The 9507-nt window shown below is 40.4% G+C and overlaps 1 long non-coding RNA gene across 1 annotated transcript; it reads left to right on the forward strand.

Moving 5' to 3' along the window:
- The first annotated feature begins 4555 nt into the window (after positions 1 to 4555).
- Positions 4556 to 5580, forward strand: LOC148879694 (uncharacterized). Its single transcript, XR_016107885.1, has 2 exons — positions 4556 to 4734; positions 5014 to 5580. It is a non-coding gene; the product is annotated as an uncharacterized LOC148879694 (long non-coding RNA).
- The last annotated feature ends 3927 nt before the right edge of the window (positions 5581 to 9507 follow it).

Genomic DNA, 9507 nt, shown 5'->3' on the forward strand with positions numbered 1-9507 from the left:
AACACAAATTAAGTGTGGTAAGTGAAAAATATTTATATAATATAGATGAAATATATAATTTAAAATTGACCTGAAAACAAACTATTTTCTTATCTAGATGGTGGGTCAACAACCCAGCTTTTTAAGGAAAATCATGATGTGATAATTGAATAATAAATATTTAAAAAATATAGAACACAAAAAATGAAAAAGTACAATTTTTTTTCAAAAATATTTGAGAAATAGAATAAAAATAATTATTAAATAAAATAATTTTGTTCATCATATTAAACAAAATAGTTGTTAAAATATTTTTTTATTTATGACAAATGGAATAGAAAATATTATAATAATAATAATAATAATAATAATAATAATAATAATAATAATAATAATAATAATAATAATAATAATAATAATAATAATAATAATAATAGTAATAATAATAATAATTGTTAATGTAATTTAAAATTTCCACGTATAATGAACACACACATTTAGAGGTGTAAAGTGGGTCATGCCGGTCCAAGTTGGGCCATGGACCGGGCCAAAGTTATTTTTGCCTATTTATTTAAAAAATAAAGAAAAACTTAAAATTTTAATTTTATATGAATTTTGATGTATAAAATTGCTTATATATACAATAATTAAATGAATTAGCATAATAAAATTAAAAACAATTGTTTATTTTACTAATATATTATATATAAATATTATATATATAATATAAATTGTATATATGGGTCGTGCTGTGTCGAATCGGCCCGCAAACCTAAAACCCTAGGCCCAGCACAACACGGACCATCGTGTTGGGCTTGGCGTGGCCCGATTGACACCTCTACACAAATTACTACAAGCATTTAAATTTATTTTTAATCATATTGTAAAATTCAAGTAATTAATCATACAGAGAGAGAGAGAGAGAGAGAGAGAGAGAGAGAGAGAGAGAGAGAGAGAGATTACTCAAAACTTTCCCTGAAGTTTGTTAATTTTAATCACCTCCCATGAAAATTTTGACACAGTTGCAACTAAACTCCCTTTGATAAAATCCTCTAAGAAGAGGGATGAAAACGTCCAAAATACCCATGTAGTTACCAATGACACTGGTTTATATAGAAAAAATAATACAAACTTAATAAACAAAAAAAAAGTAGTTTAAAGTTGCAGTATGTTTTGCCTTTGAGCGATTGATATGAAGGAAAAATTTGAAAAATAAAGATATTGGTCAAATTAAATGCATGAATATTTTGGATATTTTCATGCCTCTTGTTAGAGAATTCTAAGAGAGTAGAATTTATTTATAACCGTGTCAAAAAGTTCAAGAATGGTGATTTTAACTAACAAACTTTAAGGCTGCGTTTGGGAACAATGCATATAAGTGTGAATGCAAATATGTAGAGTAAAAAACGGTTCATATAAATTGAAAAGTTGGGTAGTTTTGCATTGACAAATTTACTTTTTTACCAAACAGACATTTAGCTGTAATGGATGTAAACATAAATTTCAATAAGCATATGCTTTTTTTTTTTTTTTTTTTTTTATCAAAATCCCACTTGAATGCAAATTTACTTCTTTTTTATTGATGTACTTTTACATCTTATTATCAATGTAATATATCAATGGATAAATGTTATGTTGTCAAAAACGGGCAAAAATGAATCAAAATGCAAATTTACCCTAAACTGGGAGGAGGTTTTCAGGAATATATCCTTGTTTATATTTAGGATTGATGCCTTGGCAATCTAACCCAACTAAGACCCAATGGAGAAAGATAGAATTAATGTGTTTATATTGCACGATATTTGTTTATGATACGATAATAAAAGATGGAACCTGTATCGGATTGCGGGTTCGGGTTAAACCCAACCCGAGCAACCAGTCTGAGTTGTCTATTAATTTAATTGTTTTTACAAAGGGCATATTATGACATGAAACTAATTTAATTACGATCAAGGTTTAAACCTTCGTTGATCCAAACAGTTGACTATTTGGTCCAAAACTAGATAGGTAGGACGGGCAATCTTGATCGTAATCTACACGATCCACCCAATCTACCCATTTAAAAATTCACCCATACCCACCCATTTGAACAACAGGTCAATGTGGGTCAAGTGATTTCTTAAGGTAAAGGGTTAGGGTGGATTGAGTGGAGGGGACCCATTGGATTGTCAGGATGGGCTTCTTATGGTTCGAAAAACTAGAGAGGTTACTCAGGATTTGAAAAATTCATATAACCTCAGGGTGAGCTGTGCTGTTCAAGGCTTGAGGTAAGTTTCATTTCTGCAACATGCAATAGAGAACGTTTTCTTTCTTCTCTCTACAACTACAACATTCTTTGCCTCTCTCTCTCTCTCAAACGGGCCTTAGGGTTTGGTACAAGGATTTAGGGTTCATAGCCAAGCTTTGATTCAGATGGAAATTGATTGATAAGAAATTGAAAATTTATTTGATTTTCAAGAGGGATTGACGATCCATGGTCTTCAAATTGAGCTTTTAATAGAAGGGAGTGGGTGGCAGATCTGGTTCTCTGCCTCCACATCCATATCAAAGACTATTTCCACCGTTTCTTCAAATCTCAAATCTTGGATGAATAAAATCAGGTTTTGGTCTTTGAGAATGGGAAAGATGAGGTTTGGGGCTTTGTTGGTTGTAGCACCACCGCAAACAGTGACAATGATAAATTCAAATGCCATTGTTGATGGAAGCTGAGCTGAAGTAGAACGAATTTTATTTATAACACAGAAATGACGAATCTCATCCACACGATTTATATATATATATATATATATTTTTTTTTCAAATATTATTTTTGAAAAAACAAATTTGGGTTGAAACTTTGAAATATATAATTATTTTGAACTTTTATCAATTTATTTATTTTATTCAATTTCTATTTTCTTGGTTGAAATATAATTTTTTTTTTAAATTTTATTATTTTCCATGCTTTTATGAAAATTTTATTGATTTGTATTTTTTTTTACTTTTTTCTACAATATTCTTGCTGCAAATTTATGTCAATTTGTGTGTTTTTCTTAATTTTCTTAATACTTTTATTTTGTTTGGATAAAATATCTTTAACTTCTTAATCTTTGCATTAGGATAGAGGGTTATATGGGTGGGTTGTGACCCACTAAGACCCATAAATATGGGTGGCAAATGGGTGGATTGGTATTCAATCCTCACCAACCCAACCCATTCATTTGTCACCCCTACAATTTAGGGTATCAGTTCCAATTTCAGCCTCGAATTGTTATTTTTCTTAAAACTGTTCAATTGATCAATGACCAGTTGATCAGAATGGTCAAACTGTCAAACTGTTCGGTTTAAACAATGATTTATAAGTCAACATTTTATTTAAATTGTTATTATTTTTTAAAACATCAAATCGGTCTATATAGACCGAATGGTTGAACCGATGACTAACCAAAACAGTTTCAGTTCCGGATTAGATTCTAAATCATTAATTAAGATAAAAATAATAATTGCCCAACACTTTTGACAGGTTGACGTGGCCCATGGGACCTAGAATGCACGGAATGTACCATTCTTTTTGGTACAAAGGGATGGAATCAATAAAGACAATGGATGGTTAAAACTTTTTAATTTTGCATTGTTAGAAGGGGCCGGGCCATTTAGCAACGTGGCAGTATTCTAATAACCCCCATCTCCTGTGATGAGTTCACGAAAAATCAGCGATAAAGAAGCTACTGTACTTGTTCATGTTTCAATAAATAATTTGTGTATATGCAATCATTCGGATAAACATTTAAGGGTGTCATTGGACTCGGTTCGATTCAAAATTCATTTGGACGGATTGTACAGATCAACAAGATATATTGGATTAGATCAATTCAGTCCAAAATATTTATTAGATTGGATTGGACCTGATTTCTTCATAATAAATTTATATTAGATTGGGTTAGATTAAACCAATATCTAATCTAGATATAAGATAAGAATATGAGTGTCAATGAATCAAGTTTGAATTAAAGCTAATCTAATTCAAAACAAATTTAAACAGATAAAATGATTCAAACATTACACTAGACCATTCCAAAATATCCAAAACATTCATTGGATTAAATTAAACTTAATCCATTTGAATCGAATTGGACCAAATCCAATCCAATTGACACCCCTACTTACCAGGCACTTACCTTATTCCCCGCAAGTAAGGGTGTATAATAGAAAGAATAATATTATATTATCACTTACTTCGATGCACATGAATAAGTAATTTAGCCAAAGTATTAAGAGATTATTAATTTCCCATGGAAATGAGTTGATTTGAAATTATTATTTTCTACATGGCCCATTGATACAGGAAAAAAAAGCATAAATTAATTTATTTTTCATTTGCCGGTGAAGCAGGGCTGGGCTGGGTAGATGTGGTGGATTGTGGATATATAAGATCAAATCTCTACGGTACAGTAGTCCCCATCCCCACCACAGCTGTCACTATCCCTCTTTTTGTCGGTAGGTGAATGACAACTCGCAACCTAACCCTGGCGTGCCTTCCACCAGCACCACTACTCTTTAATCATCTCTAACATCATCCCATCATCTGTGACTGACTGGACCCATACATGGCACGTCCCACATGTTGCCACCTCCACTTAATGACTCCTCTTCCTCCCGGCAGCTAGAATTACACCCAGCTACAGCTAGCTGCAGCCTGCATCACAGTCAGTGCCACTGCCAGCCCTCTGTCCTTTCCCCAAAGCTGAACATCAACGTTACTACTTACTACGTTAGGTAGAGACACCAGCTTCATATCTACCAAATGTGAAATCTGTAACTTCTTATTACACACCACTAGCTCTCATCTAAAACTGAAGATATTGCTTCACTCTGCCAAGAAAAAAAAAAAGAGAGACCGAGAGCTAGCACAGCACACGCATTTAATTCTATCTCTGCCAGTTCTTTATTTTCTTGCAAATAACAAATATCTAAACTACAGATACATGCACGCACACACAATCTGTACTCTCTTTTCTTGGCTTTGTTCATGGACTGTTGTCGTTGTTGTTGTAGGATGAAATTGCAATATCAACGTACGAGTTGTCCTTGTGGATGCACTCCAAGTATTCGAGATGGCGCTCGGCTGGGCTGGGCAGAGTAAATTAAGATATTTCGTCTTGCCAGCAGGGAAGAACCCCGGGCTGGCCTGGAATCCTGAGCTGGATTCAGTAGGGGACCATCACCACTTGCCTGAAGTACGCGGCGACGGAACACCATTCCCTGAGAAGTTGAGGCGGACGACGTATAAGGTGGACCAGGAGCAAATCCCAAAACCAAGTTCGTTCCTTTTGTCCAATGTTGATTCGCAAGTCAGTAGTTTGTTTGTTTGGATGTGTGGAAAATGCTAGAGCTTTAACTAAACTTCTTCTAGCTAGTTGGCACACTAGAGGTGGATGATGGGGTATAAGATGTCTCATGTCTATCGAAGGAAATTTCAGACCCTCACTTGACTCTGTCCAACAAGTAAATTTCAGAGATCATTATTTTTATTACAACACCCTGATGTAATATATGCATACTCTTCCCATAATCGAACAGCGGTGAAGCTCTGATTGCATGGAGTTGAAGGGCTCCGTCCTACGTCTTATTTGTATCCATTGGTTGACCTTTCGTGTTTTCACTTTTTGACTTGATCAGCACAATTAAACGACTCAATAGACTCAATCTCTGACTGGATCAACAGGAAGCTTAAAACGGAGAAGATGAGGGAAGGGGGGAATCCAACGAGATTGTTCCGAAGTTCAAGTTAGTACTCTCAAAGGCAAGATAAAATCGGATGGCGCAAAGTTTGCATACATTGTTGTTGGGGGTAGGGGGCCTTTTATAACCACTTCGCGCACTCACTCTGAGGCTTCTGACAGGTCGAGTATAATTACTTCTGTGTTTCTGCCAGTTCGGTCGTCATCCCTTCTGCTGGGACAAAACCACCACTGCTCCTTATCGGAGCCATCTCTGTAACTGGAGATGGCGGTGGCAGGTGACTGTTTGGAGTGCGGCTGTCAAGCGTCAAATCCCAAGTCAGTCAGGTGCGCCGAACTGCCGTTCGGAGAGGTGTGTCTCGAACTGCTGTAGCGCGAGGTGCGTTGTCAGGGTTCTTTTTCTCAAGCGCCCAAAAGGCGGGAGACGTGCCCACCTGCTCATAAATTCTGACAGACGTGGTGGCGCACACTTATTTCAAATTTCAAAAAAGCGTATCGCTGGGTGACAGCGGGTCTTTTTGATTTTGAAAAAACGCATCGCTGCCGTTTGAAAGGCGAGGAGACGTGTGTTGGTCGTTCTGTCAGTTTTAGAAAAACGTGCACAACGTTTTGTCAGTTTCAGAAAGACGTGTGCTGACGTTTCGTTAGTTTCAGAAAGACGTGAGCTAATCACGTCTCAGTCTCAAGGGATGTGCGGTCAGCGCGAATGCGGGCCGTCGGATTGGCTCTGATCTGCACTGTTGGTTCTCGATTACTGTGGGTATAAATAGTAGGGGACCCCAGTCGCTTTATCACTTCTGTGTTTTGCTTCTTGAGCTTGCATCCAAGTTCCAGCTCGCGTCCAGAACTTTCAGCTTGCGTCCAGGCTTTTTAGTTCGCCTTCAGGCTTGAGTAAGACTTGTCTCAGAGGTTTGTCAGTCAAGACGACGATTGTGTGAGCCTGGAAATATGGGCGGAGTTTCCGAGTTGCAATTACCAGTGCGCATGCTAGCTTTTCTATCTGCAGGTATCTCGCCTCTACTCCCTGCAGAATTTTACTAACATAATAGATGGGCCGCTGGATGCTTGCCGCTCGCCGAGAGGTACAGTTCTAAGACCTCACCCTCCTCGGGCCTGGCTAAGGTTGGCACAATGGCAAGGTAGATTTTCAGCTCGTCAAATGCGAGCTAGCAGTCTTGGGTCCATTCGAACCCTTTGCCTTTGATTGCCTTAAAGAAAGGCAGACTGCGGTCTGCCGATTTGGACATGAAGCGGCTCAGAGCGGCTATACATCCGTTTAGCCTCTGAACCTCTTTTACTTTTCGGGGTGGTCTCATATCTAGGATGGCCTTTATCTTGTCTGGGTAGGCCTCAATACCGCGCTGGTTGATGATGTACCTTAGGAACTTACCAGAGGTGACACCGAAGACACATTTGTTGGGGTTCAGTTTCATGCTGAATTGACACAGAATCTAAGTCTTGTATTAATTCCTATGAGAACTGCGTCTTGACGACCATGTCGTCTACATAACATTCTATTTTCGTGCCAATTAAGGGCTGAAAAAGCTTATTTACAAGTCTTTGGAAGGTCGCCCCAGCATTCTTTAGTCCAAAGGGCATGACCTTGTAACAGTACAGGCCGAACTCGGTTATGAAGCTGGTTTTTTCCTCATCGGACTGGTTCATCTTGATTTGGTTGTAGCCTGAGTAGGCATCCAAGAATCTTAGCAGCTCATGTCCCGAGGTTGCGTCCACTAGGCGGTCAATTCGGGGGAGGGGGAAGCAGCCTTTTGGGCAAGCTCGGTTCAGGTTGGTGTAGTCGACGCACATGCGCCACTTGCCGTTTGCTTTCTTCACCAGCACTGGGTTGGCTACCCAACTCGGGTAAGGAACTTTCCTTATGAAGTCCGCTGCGAGGAGCTTTTCGACCCCCTCATCGACCGCCCTCCAGTGCTTCGGGGCTAAGTTGCGTTTCTTTTGTCTAATGGGTCTAACTACAGGGTCAGTGTTAAGTTTGTGAGTTATAAGGCCAGCGTCAATACCGGGCATATCGGCTGCGGACCATGCAAAAATATCTAAATTTTGAAGTAAGAAACTCACCAGTTTGGTTCGTAGAGGCTCTTTGATGGAAGCACCGATCTGTAGCCGAGGTCGAGATCGCAATCGTTTCCTCTATGGGCGAAGCTCGTTCCTCGCCCTGCTCCGTAGGCCACTCCAGTTCGAGGTCGTCGGCTGCCTTGGTTTTTCCCTTCAGGGTGGCAACATAACACTTGCGGGACTCAAGCTGGTTGCCCTGCGCTACTCCCACACCAAAGTTCGTGGGAAACTTCATTGCCATATAGTAGGTGGAGACCATTGCCCGCAGAATATGAGTAATTGGCCGCCCTATTATGGCATTGTATGGGGAAGGGGTCGCGACCACCAGGAAATCGTGGTTGAGTCTGATCGCGCAAGGCCATGTGCCGATTTCCACAGGTACTGTTATCTTCTCCAGGGGCCTGACTTCCTCCTCTGCTGAAGCCCACCAAAGTAGTGTTTGCGGGCTTCAACTCGCTTCTCTACAAGTGTAGTTGGTCAAACGCTGACTTGAAGAGGATGTATGTCGAACTGCCTGAGTCCACAAGTACGCGCCGGACTTCAAAGTCGCTGATCCTTAGTTTTATGACGAGCGCGTCATCCTGGGGATAGTGGACACCTCGCGCGTCGTCTTCCGTGAAAAAGATCGATTCTTCTGTCTTCGGGTTCTTAGGAGGGTTTTGTTCTTCTCGGGCTGCCTCGCGAACTGACGTCTGTGCTGCTGCCGAAGTGCACCCTGCTACAACCGAACCTCCTACTATTACATGGATGGTTCCCCGAACTGGCTTCTCTTCTGGAGGCGGTCGCTGCAAGGCTTTGGACAGTCTGCTGCTGGACTCGGGGGCATTCTTTCAGTGCTCCCCTTGTCGACCTGCCTTGTTATTATTATTATCATTATGTTGTACAAAATTTCTCAAGTATCCGCGAAGGATAAGTTCCTCTATCTCGTCCCGGAGATTATTACATTGTTCGGTACTATGACCGTGATCTCTATGAAAACCACAGTATAGATTTTTATTTCTCTCGTTTGGATTACTCTTTAGGCGAGGTGTCCACTTTACGTAGGGGCGTCATTGATCGTCATCAAGATCTCGGTCCGCCTTGTGTTTAACGACGTGTAATCCATCCAGACTACTAAAGGGGCTCGGGACGACTGGCTTGGCTTTGCCTTTCGGGCTTGGCTTCTTCTGTCGCTTGGGTTGTAGGGCTCACCTTCCCTTTTTCTTTTCTCGACCCCGCCTTCGGTTCTTTGATTGATTTCTTTCTCTGTTCTCATGAACTTATTCGCGAGCTTGAGGAAATCGACCACAGTCGCTGGCTCGCTAGCCACCATGTGCCATTTGAACTCCTTGTGCGTTACCCCTCTTTTGGCCGCCGTGAGCTATACCGTAGGGTCTAATCGCGGTATCTACAAGCATGCTTCATTGAACCGCTTGATGTAGCTCCGGATGGATTCTCCTTCCCTCTGGACTACCCTGAAGATACTTTCCTTGGTTCTGGGGCACCGCTTGCTGGTAGCAAAGTGTGCGGTGAAAATTTGCACGAACTGGGCCCAGCTTCTTATTGACCCGGGGGCTAGGTTCCGATACTAGGTGCGGGCCACCCCCCTGAAGGTGGTGATGAAGGCCACACACATGCATGATTCGCTGGCCCTAGCGAGGTGCATTTGGAACTGGAAAGCATCGACGTAGTCGTTGGGGTCAAAGGACCCATCATACTTGTCCAAGGGTGGGAGCTTGAAGTCTCTAGGCAT

This window comes from Nelumbo lutea, chromosome 1 (genome assembly GCF_056320005.1).
Source record: "Nelumbo lutea isolate HS-2025 chromosome 1, American lotus-T2T, whole genome shotgun sequence".
Taxonomy (NCBI): domain Eukaryota; kingdom Viridiplantae; phylum Streptophyta; class Magnoliopsida; order Proteales; family Nelumbonaceae; genus Nelumbo; species Nelumbo lutea.